Here is a 14903-nt window from a genome sequence, read left to right on the forward strand (position 1 = left end):
TAATAAGACATATTGAATTGGACTAGTTCAGACATAATGGTCCAAAGTATTTATTTGTGTTGATATGTAAATTTTGGACCCAATAAGAAATTGAATGAAAATGAACTATTGGTCCACTAAGAAAAGGATAGCAGAATTTGGGCCCAAAAAAGATATTGGATAGGGCCCACTACAAATCAAAGTGAATAGCAATGAGCACCTACCACATAGAGGCTTGCATTTTGAGACAAATCCCACCATTGAGTGGCAATTACAGAGGTTTTCTTAAACTCTCAAATCTTGTTAGAGAGATCCCCTCTAATCAACTTGGTGGGACCCACATTTAAGTGGAAATTAATATGAAAAGAAGGATGGCCAATATATATTTGTTTGTAAGTGGATTTAATCCCTTGGCATGCCAATCCCATATGGTAAAGCTACACATGGTGCGCGTAATCACCCAATTGCCATTCCGAACCCCGACCTTTAGGTGATAGCAAAATGGCAAATCAGCTAGAAATCCTCTCAAACTCATGTAGCGGGTTTGGATTAAATTGTATTGACATTTAAATGTTCTTAAGTGACAAAATAAAAGGAGAAATTACAATTGGCTAATTGATATGGTATTTCCTTTTATCTTATGTGGGCCCTCCACCAAATCACAAAAAAAATGATCCTATGGCCTAACTTGTGGGGATCAATTAGATCTTAGTAAGATGTCCCCATTAATAAATTGTCGATGATTGATTAGGATTGATAAGAGAGAATCACGTTAATAGCTGGAGGATCTAGTGGGACCTATTTAATGGAGATTAATGTGCAATATTGCCTCATTGATGATTTGGTAAGAGAAAATTAATGTTGGACAACAAATCTCTTGAAGATCACTAATTGCATTCCCTTTTATAACAATGATTACAAAATTGAAATAGGGAGGGCTTTTCAAACATAGACATCTACTATAAAATGGAGAGGAAAGCAAGGAAACTCCCCCTGGGAGAGGTAATCGAGAAGATGAAGAGAGCTGGTTTGTCTACAAAAAAGAGAAGATAAAAAAAAATAACAAGAGAAGGAAGGAAGAAGACAAAAGAATTTGGAAGAAGACTAGCTCATGAGCCGATGCTGAATTATTGAAGTTTCAAATTAAATGTTGTTAGCCACGTGCATGTTGAGAGATTTTCAACTGAAATCATTCTCTCCTCTTCAGCTCTCTCTAGCAATTCCCAACCAAAAATTTGGCTTCTCAACTGTTGAAGCTTCAAAACTACTGCAGTCTCGTATCACGTGAATCGAAGAATTTGGTCCTTTGAGTTGCTGTACTCAAGGAAAGCTCACATCAAATTACTGCAAACAAGAAATCTTCTATTAAATTGTTGTAGTCAAGAAGATCTTTGTCGAATCATTACAAGGGACCTCCTACCATTAAAGTCGTCAAGCTTTACGGGTCGTGTCCGTGACAAGCTACAAATGCAAGTTCAATTGTGTTCATGACAAGAGAATCAGAGGTTATTCTTCAAAGAAAAAGAGAGTTTATATCCCATTTATATTTCTGCAAGAAAAAAATTAAATTTCTTTGAATTTGTATGCATTAAATTTATTTATATCACTCCTGGCCCACATGAGTATAATCTGTGAATGGCCGAATCAAATAAAAAAATATTCATGTATTACTCCTGGCTCGCATGAGTATAAACTGTGAACGGCCAAAACAAATAAAAAAAAATCTACTAGTGACCTGTAAGAGTATGAACTACTGATGGTACAAAAAAAAAAAGAAAAGATTCTCTACTCTTAGCTTGTAAGAATGTAAACTTTGCAAGTCGATGGTTGCATTGCCAATTGTAATAACAACTACCAACTTGGGGGGCATTTGTTGATACGTAAAAAAAAAAGGGGAAAAAGAAGACGAACCAACTAGAGGAAGTTATTGGGCCCACTAAAAAAGGAGTTGGCCCATTACACTACATTAATGGGTCATGGGCTTAAGCCTCTATTTTTTAGTGCAATGCTCTTAAAAAAATCATAGATTTAAATTTGTCATTTGATGGACAGATTGAACAAATCTTTGATTAGGATTTAGTGAATCCCATAAGGCAACCAACAACTTTCAAGGCTTAATTGATCCACCAAAAAAAGGAAATTAATGGTTGGTCAATGGGCTAAATGATGCATGGGCCCAGCCCCTTTGCCAAGTGGCATGTTAAATCCAATCTATGAATTTAAAAGGGGACCAAAGATTGACCACCGAATTGTCAATCTAGTGGGATCATATTAATTACAATAGTTAGTCAAATTGAAATTTGAATTCAAATTCTTAGGCCGATTCATTTAAAGGAAAGGGGACAAATCCAACCCATTCCCTAATTAACTTCTAAATAGGATCATAAATTGATCACAAGAGGGATTGATTAATCAGCCAAGTTTGAAAATCAAGTCTAGCCAAATAAATTAGAAGTTGCATGGGCCCAACCCATTTTTGCCAAGTGGCATTTGTCTTTAAATGGGAGGAGGGCAAATCCAATTCCTTTCTTAATAAGTCTTTAAATCATATCACAAATTGATCATTAAAATCTTGTGGGTCCCCCAAATTAAATGCTTGATTCCCAATCAGATCTGAATTGGGCAATCTCTTTCACTATAAAAGGGGATGGGGGTCTTCTTGTGAGGATGGTCTTTCTCTCATTCAGCTCCCCCTTTAACCACCAAGTTCGTCTCCGACCGCTGTCGTTCTTTTTGAAGAAGAAGGAGAAGAAACATGTTGTACTAAGATCAAGGAAGAAAAAAGAAAGGTTCCAACTCTTCAACTATCGAAGCACCAAAATTGCTACCACATCAACCTGTGAAGTTCCAATCTTCAAATTCCCATGATCCAAAAGGCTTTCGTCAATTCTACAAGCAAAGACATTGCTTTCAACAGTTTACATCATTGATTGAGAATGAGTAAATTTTTGTTCGCATAAGTTTGGGCGTTACTTGCTTCTCCTAATTGCAAGTTCTAGTCATAGTTTCAGATTTCATCCAAGACAAGAGAATTAGAGGGTCTTCTTTGTCAAGAAAAAAGAGAGTTTGTATCCCACTTAAATTTTTGCAAAAAAATAAATAAATTTCTTTGAAATTATTCACATTTTTTTTGTGCTCCAAATTTAGCGCGAAATTTGTGTTGACAATTGGATTGGATTAGACTTAGTCCATCCATAACAGATTTATATTGAATTGGGTTGGATTGAACCAATATCTAGTTTATTAAGAATACATGTGTCAATGGACTAGGTTTGGACTAGAACCAATCTAAATTAAAACCAATTTGAACAGATTGGATGGTCTGGACATTGAATTGTACTGATCTAAGATGGTCTAAAGTATTGATCAAATTGGATTGGACCTAGTCCATTTGTAGTGGACTCATCTGAACCTGACATGGCCCATGCTAGTTTGCATTATCTGAGGTAATATACTTCAAAAGTAATTTGAATAGGACCTCGATGGTTGCTTTATCTCCTTTGTGAATTTCCTTACAATTTTAATGAGGCTAACCTTCATTTTCACACTAGTTCTCAAACAAAAACAAAAAAAAAAATGTAAGATTTTCTTCAAAGATATGATGAAAGTAAATAGAGATCTAGAAAAAAAAATGCATCCAACACCAAATTTGGAAAAAAGAGAACTCTAAACAGATGGTTCTCTATCGATAGAATTCTAAACAAATCAGATTTGGAAAAAAAAATAAAATGAATCAACATCCAACTAGCAAATGAAAATAAACAATCACAATTGGTAGGTAACCTATGACAGGCAAATGTACCTTCGAGTTGGGTACAACAACAAACACTGAGGGTCATCGATGGTGGGAAAAGAGCCCAAAAGGTCTATTCATGGGGGATAATAGATCTGCAAAAACAATAAGAAAATGTGAATATCCGCAACAACGAAATTAGTACAAGGTTTCAGGTTGACAGTGGAATTAACTGCAACGAAACAATGGCGGTAGGTCTCTCCATATGTCGCAAACAGTGGCGATAGTCTCTATAGACGAAACAACGATGGCGGAAGGTCTCAGGGTTCTCTTCGCATTAGGGTGAAAAGGGTTATCTTCTTCTTGGTATGCGATGCATGGGATCAACATACTCAAACCACCACGTCAGCATCCACGTTGATGCCACATCAACAAGAGGTTTCGGGAAACGCCATGCCATTAAGGGAAGTGAGAGAATTTGTTGCTACCCCCAACGGCTCAAGGCACACAAATCTATACATTTTAGTTTTTTACCATTTTTCAATAAATGAGTGAACCAAATTGTGGTTTAACCTTTAATAAATGCCCATGCCTAGCTTGCGCAGATGTGGCAACATTATTTAATAAATGCCCACAGAGCCAAATACACGCCAAATGTGTCTAGAGAATGAAGAAGACACAACGTATGTTTTACACTTGTGTGCAAATGGAGCGATGGCATGGTATGGTCAAATATGAGTAGATAGAAATTGGCATTATGCATTTGGTAATATGCACTATCTAAGGATGCCAACTTTTTATGTTCATAAGTGGGTTAAAGTATGTTAGGCTTTGTACTATAAACCCTCCACCTTAACTATTGGCCCGCTTCTTGCCACCTTCTATAATCATAAGTGGGTTAAAGTCTATAATTTCTACCTTGTAGTTCACCCATGTTCTATGATAGATCAATTTAGTAGTTAGCTCTAGTAAGGACTTTTAGAAAGGCAGTTCTATTTTATCTGAGATTTATGTACATAGGAATATTTGGAATACACAACAGGTAACATGAATATCCTTGTAATACCAACAGTTAATTGATTTATTTATTTATTTTTACATAATTTTTACTTCCAATGATAAATTTGGAAGGAGTAAATTACAAATATCTAGAGTGTAAAACCTTGTATTTTGTATTATTTTATATGTATTTGTACCATATACATTTGTATTTGTACTCTTCCCTAACTGAGATAGCAGCACCACTACCACTAGGATATACAAAACCTATGTTTTCAAGCATTGCTAGTAGATGCCTTGGTCCATTCTGGTAAATTGTTTGTTTATACTCTTTTAGATCTGATTCAAAAGAGTAGAGAGGAATATCTGCTTTTACCACCCATGCAACTACCCCAGCGTAAGGAGATAGGTAGACACTTGGCAAAAAAACAAAGGTAATGAAAATTAGCCAAAGAGGTAATAGGAAATCTTAAGATTCTTTTTAGTAGGTGATGATGATAGAACATAAAATCAAAGGTACCAAAAAGTCCCTCACCATCACCAAAGTGTGATCCAAATAACCCATCCAATAACATGTGGCTCTGATCCTAGAGATGGGCATGTAGAGGAAGTTTGAACAATAAGACACAATTGATAGGGAACAGATTCAAGCAGTAGTAAGGAAACATCTAAAGGTCATTTAGAAATATACAATAGCTTACCATCACACCACATCCATATATGGGTTCATATTATCCAAGCGAGCATGTAGGCTTTGTAAATTGAACCTAACTTATGGTCACCGCATTTGTTATCCACTGAAGCATCTAAAATATTCAATGTCTTGGGAAGTAGAATATGAATTTCTTCTAGAGTATCACTTTATTGTTTGTTCGTGATAAGAAAATGTAGATCTCTTAGAGGAAATGAAGGGTGATGCCAATCTGTTCCCAACTTCCCCATCTACTCAGCCTAGTACAATTGTTTTCCCAAATCGCCATGGCTCCAAGAGATGTGCATTTGTGAGTATCAACCCTTGATTGTTAAAACAACCAAAGCCCAAACTCCCGTCATCTATGGTACAACTGTTTGGTTGGGCACGTTTGGTTCATGGGAGTAGAGGTATAGAATCGGAATCAGAATGGGTCATTCCGATTCTAACTGTTTGATTGAGCAAAAACTGAACTCGATTCCCATTCTGTTGAAATGGCATTCCGCCATTTAAGGAAATGGTCATTCCATATCCTCCCTTGGTACTAAAATCCTATTCAAGCTTATTCCAATTTTCATTTCTCGTTTGAACCAAATAGACTATGGAAATAGACCATTCTAATTCTGATTCCAACTGTGAACCAAACAGAACCCATAACTCCTTTCTTTTGATAAAAAAAATGAGAAAAAAAAACTCTTTTCACTAACTTTTGAGGATGATTTAGTAAAGTGGTGAGATTTCACAGCCATTAGTGACATGAGGAACTAAAGGACAATGGCCAAAAGAAAACATAGACAAAAAAAGGCATGGAGTATAAGATATATTATCCATCCATCCATTTTATTCAATTTGAGCACCAGTAATCAACTACGGGAATGCATGCAAGAAATTAAGTAGAACACAAGTCCACAAACCCAATTTATAAAATGGGGCAGGCCCCACAAATCCTATTTTGACTCAATAACCAAAACCCTATTTCACAATCATAAGGGCAAAACATAAATCTAGCCAATGGAAGGAGATCATTTTTAATCCCATTTGCGAAGATGGATGGTACAAGCTCTAAGTTTGAGATAAATGGCAATGGAACTGAAGAGATTAACTAAATGAATTTGGAAAACTTGAACTGGTGGCTCAACCTAATGGAGATAATGGAAGAGATGCTCGATAGTTAGGGCAATTCATCCTACAAGGAAGAGAATAACCTAATAAGCAACGAGATGGGGATGCTTGAAGATCTAGACCCAAATCAATTCAGTGGTTTCTTCATTTGGTGCACTAACTCTTTCGAAATGCCGATAAGAGGGCATATCCCCTCTTTTCCAAGTTATATTACCATGTATATGTTTGGAAATATAATTTCTCATGTATTACCTGTAATCTATAAATTTAGTGCTCTTTTCATACTTTATCCCATGAAAATCTTCAATTGGAATATTAGAGATTGCAGTAACCCACAAACGTGTCATTTTCTTAGAAAACAATTTAGGATTTAGAATCATGACCTGATTTTCCTCTTTGAAACAAAACTCGATGTTGAGAAAACAAATAAGCCAGGGAGACAATTAAGACTAGGGGGCTGGTGGGGTGTGCTGGCAATAGGGTTATCTGGTGGATTGTTTGTAGGATGAAAGCAGGATATGTTTATAGAGAAGACATATACTTCGGACAGAATGATTCTACTAAGTACTAAAAATGGTCCATCAGATCTAGAATGGTGGTTATGTTTGGTGTATGGACACCCAAATAAACAACATAGGTCCAAATTTGGAAAAATTTGACATAAATTTTAATTGGGAAGGAAAATTGGATGTTGATCGATGATTTGAATGATGTTGTGGAGGGTAGTGACTATCAAGGCTCTCATATAAACACAAGAAGATATTCGAGTCCTTTACAGGGCTTAATTGATACCCACTCTCTATTAGAAATTCAAACATTGGTTGGGGCATATATTTGGACAAATGGGCAAAGGGGTCAATGATTAGTAAAAGAAAAACTAGATAGGGGATTGGCTACTCCCTGGTAGCATAATCTCTTTCCTAAAGCACAAATCTCAATCTCCCCTAACCTATTTTCAGACCATGCCATACTTATACTAGAGACTAATCCTCAAATACTAATAGGTCCAAAACAATTTCATTTTATGCCCATGTGGACAGAGGAGGAGGAATGTAGGGATCTGGTTGAACAACAATAGAGTTCATCAATATTTACTATACTAGATAAGTTGAAAAGGTGTAAGATGGCTCTTAAACAATGGAACAAAGAAAAAATTGATAGAATTAAGGAAAAATTGAAACAAATTGAAGAAGAAATAAAAAATTTGGGTGAAGAGGGTAGTATGGGAATATGAGCTGAAAAAAGAATTTATTGAAGGAATATGAAAAATGGCTTATTAGGGAGGAGCAGATGTGGTGTCTCAAATCCAGAGAAACCTAGTTGAAAGAAGGGGACAAGAATACAAAATATCACCAAGTTACAGACTATAACAGAAGAAGGAATTCCTTACAATTTTTGAAAAATGAAAATTGTTTAAATATGAACTTGGAGGAGATAGAAAAAGCTTTCAAAAGTCATATTTGTCAAATAAGTAACAGCTTCTGTGACTGACATAGAACTACAAAACATCGTAGTTAACAAGCTTACACAAGAGGAGGCCTCCCAGATGCTAACCCCTCCATTAGAAGAAGAAATTAACTTGATAACAAAATCCTTGAAAATTCATTCAACACCAAGACCTGATGGATTTTCTCCATTCTCCTATTAGAAATTCTAGTCTATCATAAGGCAAGGCGTACATCTATAGAATAGTAAAGGAGTTTTTTGACACCATAGAATTCCCATCAGAAATAAACTCCACAAACCTTGTATTCATACCAAAAGTGAAACACCCTAAAAAAATTTGTCACTGCAAACCAATAAGCATGTGTAATGTGATTTATAAAATAATTGCAAAATGTTTGGTGCTCAGAATGCAAAAGACTCTAGATAAGTTAATTGCTCCAAATGAAGCAACTTTTGTGAAATGATGATAGGGTCTTGACAACATCATTTTGGCTCGGGAGATAATTAATAAAATGAAAAAAACAGAAAAAAAGGTAAAAGTTGGGTTCTCCTTAAAGTTGACATGTCAAGTGCCTATGATAGACTAAGGAGGGATTTCATAATTGGAATAATGAAGGAGATGGAATTTGAGAGAAAATGGTGTGATATGGTAAACTTCTGCATCAAAACCCCGGTCAAAATTAATGGTACAATGAAAGAATTTTTTTATCTAGATAATGGGATAAGACAAGGGGATCCCTTATCACCATACTTGTTCATAATTGTCGTGCAAGCCTTGTCATGCTTGTTAAACAAGGTAGAGGCTGATGGGAGATTAAAGGAATAAAGATAAGTACAGAGGGCCCTCCCATAACCCATCTGCTATTTGTTGATGATTGTGTTATATGTTGCAAGGTCGAGCCAACCCAATTGAGAAAAATAAAGGAGATACTATCCCAACGTGCAAAATGATCAGGAGTAAAAATAAATTTTGCAAAATCAGGAGTCTATTTTAGTCGAGGAATTCATAGGAGGAAAAAAAAGTTCATGTTGAATATACTACAGATGAAACAAATGTCAAATCAAGAAAAGTACTTGGGAGTTAAACTATGCCTATTGGGTAAATTAGAAAACTAGCATAAGGAGATTGTAAACAAAATGAATAACAAATTAGCTTTATGAAAAGCAAAGTTGCTATCATAGGCAAGAAGGACAACCTTGGTCAAATCTGTATTTCAAGCAGTTCCGGTATATTCAATGTCATTAGTCATACTTAAGAAAAAAACAATATCTAAGATGGAGAAATTAAAAAAAAAAAAAGATTTTGTGTGGGGTTGTTTTGCTGAGAAAAGAAATATGTATACATTCTCATGGAACCAAATATGCAAACCAAAAATAGAGGGAGGTTTGGGATTTAAGAGAACGGAGGAGTTTAATAAGGGTATATTTTTTAAGTAAGTATGGAGATTGTTTACAAACCAATCAGGTTTGTGGTCAGAGGCCATATGGAAAAAAATACATTAAAAGAAAGCCAATATTTTTATTACAAAAAAAAAATGATTCCACATAGTGGAAATTTATACTAGATAGTTTAAATATGTTCAAAGAAAACTTGTGTTGGCACGTACATAATGGGTACTCTGTAAATATTATTGATCATTGGATCCCTTCAATGTTGGATGGTTGTCCAAGAATAAAAGAACAAATGAGAGATCGAGTAGAGGACATGAAAGTACAGGACCTAATGGAAAATGATGAGTCTTGGAACATCCCTCTATTACAACAACATTTTGAAGAGGAGACAATCCACCATATAACTTAGATGCCTCATGTATCACAAGAAATTCTAGATTCTCTACTCTGAAAACAATCAAAAAATGCCTCATATAGTGTGTAATCAGGCTAACATTTCTGATGCATAAGCATCCTTCATCATTTGGGTCAAGGGAAAGTTGGAATCTAATATGGAAAGCAAAAATCCCATTTAGATTTCAAATATTTGTGGAAAGCTTGGTGGGAGGGGATTAAAATGAGGGACAAATTAAAATTCCTACATGATACTGATAAAGTTTGCCCTCTTTATAATTCAACTCAAGAAAGTTGGAGACATTTATTTTTTAGTGTCATTATGCAAAAGCAGTTTGGCTATCGACTCAAATTGGGATAGATCTTGAGATGATTCAATCACTGAGTTTAGGCCACTTGGTGTCAGATTTGAGCCAAAACAAAATAAGTTGGTTGGATCTTGACTTGAAAGCTTATTACATTGTGAAATTTTTCGTTATATTTAGATTCATTTATGACACATGCAATGCAAAAGTTCACAACAAAAAAATATGGAGTCCGGATCAACTGATTGAAAAAGTTGCCTCATATTTGTATACACAACAAGATGAGATAGACAATCAACAGAATAAAGGAAATGAAAATCAAGCCTCCCAAATATTAGTCTATGTGGATGGATCTTTTGATCAAGTCTCAAGAAAAAGTTGTCATTGTTTTGTTATATTATCCTTTGACCAGTCAATTTTGTGGGTAGAAAGTAGGAGAATCAAGTCATCATCTAGTTACCAATCAAAATGGTGAGGATTGATGCATGGCCTATCAAAAGTGCTAGAGTGGAGAAATTTATTAGTAACTCTCTTTTCTGACTCTCTTTTGGTCGTGAATAGTATCCTAAACAAGGAGGTTGGCGTCAATTGGCAAGAGCATCAACTGAAGAAAGCTGTCAGGAACCTTTTGAATCTTTTTGATAATATATGTATAAAGCATATAAATAGAAATTTGAACCAAGTAGCTTACAATCTATCTTACCATGCTTGTAAATATAATTTAGAAGTTTAGTATGTTAAACCAAAATAACCTCACTCCATGAAGGAATTCACCTTGTAAAACACCAAATACTCCAATAATAAGGCATAAACAAAAAAAGGCATAGACCTGCATATATAGTGTTTTCTTGGTGACATAGCAATAGGAAAGGCTCCACAATTGATGCAACAACCACAACTAGTGCCAACCCAAATGAAGATTTTTGATCATTATCACTTAGTAAGAAAGTCACTAGCTTGACGAGTTTGGCAACATTTACCAATCACCTAGATGCTGAAAGGGTCATCTTTCCAAACCTAGATCAGATGATAAGCAATTCAAAAAATGTATTAAATACCAAAAAGCACGGGTCATCAGAGCTCAAATTGCTTTTCCCTTTTTCTTATTGCTTTATTGGTTTTGGTGAAAACTAATGGAGTAATTGCTTTGGAATGGATTAAAAGCCATATCTTAAAACCACGACAACAAATCAAAATATCTTGAACAAACAACTTATGAGTGTGCATGATTGTTTGTGTGTGTGTGAGAGAGAGAGAAAGAATGAGTGACTTACAGGGCTATGGATTCTGACCATGCCAGTAAAGTTCCAAACAAATTGGACAATTTCTGGCAAATCCATACGGGAAGCACAAGTGGCAGGAGACTCCGATTCTCTTGGAGTAGGAGGATGAGCAGCTGATGAGCTAAGCCTTATTTTATCGTATGCAATTTGAAGAAAAAAATTGTTAATTGGAAGTTGGTAGTTGTATCAAGCATCATTAGTTGTTGGAAGAGTTGCTCACCCTATTATGGATGACACGTTGTTTGCTACAATTGTCATGTACTGACGCTGAATACTATGCAAAGGATGAGATGTTCTCCATAGTACTATGTAGGAGGATAAGATATTCTCCATGTGTGGCTGCAATGTTATGTGGGTAGACATGAGCAGAGTTATTGTGGGCAGGAGATCCAGACTCATACCCAAATGTTGGATGTGCATATGGGGCATGCTTTGTGGGGAGCCCATCCAACCCCTAAATGGCTTATTAAAATATTATTTAGAAATTATTATTTATTGAATAAAGGGTAAATTTCTTAAATTACCCTTATGGTTTAGCTAATTGACTAAGTGTACCCTTACTGTTTGAAAATTGACTAACACTACCCTTACTATTTCTGACAATTGTCTAGCTCTACCCTTACCGTTAGTATCCATTAATATTTTGTCAAAACCCATATACATGTGACACCTTGTGACATTTAAATTTTTTTAAAACCCAAAGTTACCCTCGTCCCCTTCCTCTTGACCCGACACCCCTTCCTCCTCCAACCTCTCTCTTTGCTCTATCTTCTTCGACCATCTTCGTCAATACCTAATCGGTTTCCAAATCAATATTTTTATCAAGATCAACCCTCTCGTCCCACTCCCTCTCCCTTTTCTTCTTTCTCCTCCTTACTATTTTCTTCTTTTTAGCAATGACAAACCTAGTGGCAGTGATAACCCCCTCCATATCCGGCCCCTCTCTTGAGTAAGAGCAAAAGGAAAATAGAAAAGAGTAAGATTAGGAGGTCCATCTTGATTCTCTTAGCAACACCAACAAATCTCCTTCTCCTCTTGTTTTGACTTATCAATCCACCAAGACCACTTGATATAACTAGAATAAGAAAAAAAAATGAAGAGTTAAACCAGAATCAACCATCACTACTATTTCTAGCAAAAAAACACCCTATTGCAACTCATTCAACGATAATGAAAAAAAAAACTAAAAGAAGGAGAACAAAACAAAGACAGAGAAACAAGGAGAAGAGATTACTTATCATATGAATAGATTCTTTCTTAATATTCGTTGGATTCTCATTAGGAAAAGCCCTCATTGGATTCTAGTCAATTGTCGTTGTCACGGTCCTCACCTACTTTCACAATCTTTGTATATGCGATGGGCATAGTAGAGATTTTATCCTCCCCTTGCTCGAAGATCAAGCATAAAGCTATGTCACGAATGCCATAGGAGGGGCACTTGGGTTGAGCTGAGCCTAGCACCTGACCTAAATCTCTTCTGCAGAAAGGGAGTTGACCAGCTTCTCTCCTCTGGATCTAGATCTCCTCTTGAAGGCCTCCTCTGAGCCCAGGTTTCTTTCTTATTTGCTCCCTTTTGATGTCATCTCACAGGCCTCTGGTGACCTGTGGAGCGCGAGAATAGCGAATCTCTCGAATGCAAAGAGGAAAATGGAAAAATGAAAATGGAACAAAGAGATGGGGCATTGACGACATGTGGTCGCCAATGGGGTTACGACATGGAGAGAGAGAGAGAGAGAGAGAGAGAGAGAGATGGGGCATCATCGGTAGGTATGTTTTCAGTGACCAAGAGGATTGATGCCTGAAATCTCCATCAAATTGTCGTCGGATTTCAATCACCGAGGGGGCTGATTCTTATGTAGATTACAAAAAACATATCCAAAGGGTAAAATAATCTTTTAATCTTTTAGTTAACGAAATATTAAGGGATGTTAACAGTAAGGAAAGTATTAGTCAATTGTCAGAAACAATAGGGGTAGTATCAGCCAATTTTTAAATAGTAAGGGTACACTTAGTCAGTTATCTAAACCATAAGGGTAGTTTAAGAAATTTACCCTTGAATAAATGCTTATTAAAATACATGTTTATGAGCTTTTGATGAAAAAGCATTTGTTTTAGACAAGGTAGTATGGGTATTTCTAAAATAACATGGTGGATCAAGATAGGCTAGAAAGGAAATAAACACTTAAAAATAAGCCCACATTGAGATTCTCAAAAGTGCTTATTCTTAGAATAATCACTTATTTGAAACTTAAGCACTCCCAGACTTTGGGACTTAGCCTTAAGAACTGAACTGATTGAAAATTACAATTTCGGGTTGATTCACCTTGGCTCATCAATTGAGATGGTGGTTTAAGCCCCGTTTGGATGTGCCTTATATTTAATCACTTATTTTAGGCTGGTATGCATTTTGAAAATAAGCCTGAGTAAGACTTTTTTAGAAAATAAGCCCGTTTTGAATAAGCTAAAAATTATGCATTTTTAAGCACTTTTGAGTTTATTGCACATCTGGTTTGTCTTGGCCCACCACGTAATTTCCAAATACCTATACTATCCCATTTGAAAAAAAAAAGAACATTTTCACCACATATTTATAATCATTTATTTTTTGATAAAGGTTTGTTGAACGAATGATTGTGAATCCCATGTAATATCACAATTATTTAATTTTTCACTATAGACCCCATGTGAGGCATTACCATTGGTTCCACGACCTGTTGAACAACTACCACACCTTCAGCTAATCCAAAATCTAAATCTAAATCGAGAATAGAAGATGGTACCATAGAAAGGATGAGTGCAAATTATAATTTATAATTGCAATTTTGGGCTCCGGACCCTACTTAATTGAACTATCTCCTATGCTTGGGCCAATTTGCCGATTAAATTTAGATCAACTTGTTCCAAATTTATCGACAAAAGAAGTAGAAGGATATGCACATGTGAGACAGCCATGAAGATTGCAATCAACATATATAGGACTCTCTTGTTTCATATTTTTTTCCTAACCAGCTTTTGATCCATTAAAAAATATTAATTAAACTGATAGCTATATGCTAATTCGAAATCTATGTGATTTGCACTTTGATCCTTTTCTTAACCCAAACCATTTACTCTATAATTGTCCAATACAAAGCATATGTTGATCTTAAATTTTAAAACTAGTCTAGAAAGTAGATTACTTGACCAAATTTCTTACGGTTTGAAAAAAAAAAAAACACTATGATCATGATCATACATAAAAGATCTTATCTTTCAATGGTGGTTACATATACTTCAGTCAATAGTAAAAGTTGATGAATATCATTAAAAATAATCTATGCTATATAATGGTGATATTTGTCTTACTTTTTATGTAGGCCATAAAAATTAAATCAAAATATTTAAATAACATCATATCATATAAAGTTAATACTTACATAGTTACATATGGTAATCATTGAGTAAAAAATTGAAGCAATTTAAATGTCTTTTCATATATATGTATATATATCTATCTTTACTTGCATGTGCATAGCATGTGCCCTTAAATTACTTGTTGTTAAAAAGCATGGATGATTAAA

This window comes from Nelumbo lutea, chromosome 1, assembly GCF_056320005.1.
Source record: "Nelumbo lutea isolate HS-2025 chromosome 1, American lotus-T2T, whole genome shotgun sequence".
Taxonomy (NCBI): Eukaryota; Viridiplantae; Streptophyta; class Magnoliopsida; order Proteales; family Nelumbonaceae; genus Nelumbo; species Nelumbo lutea.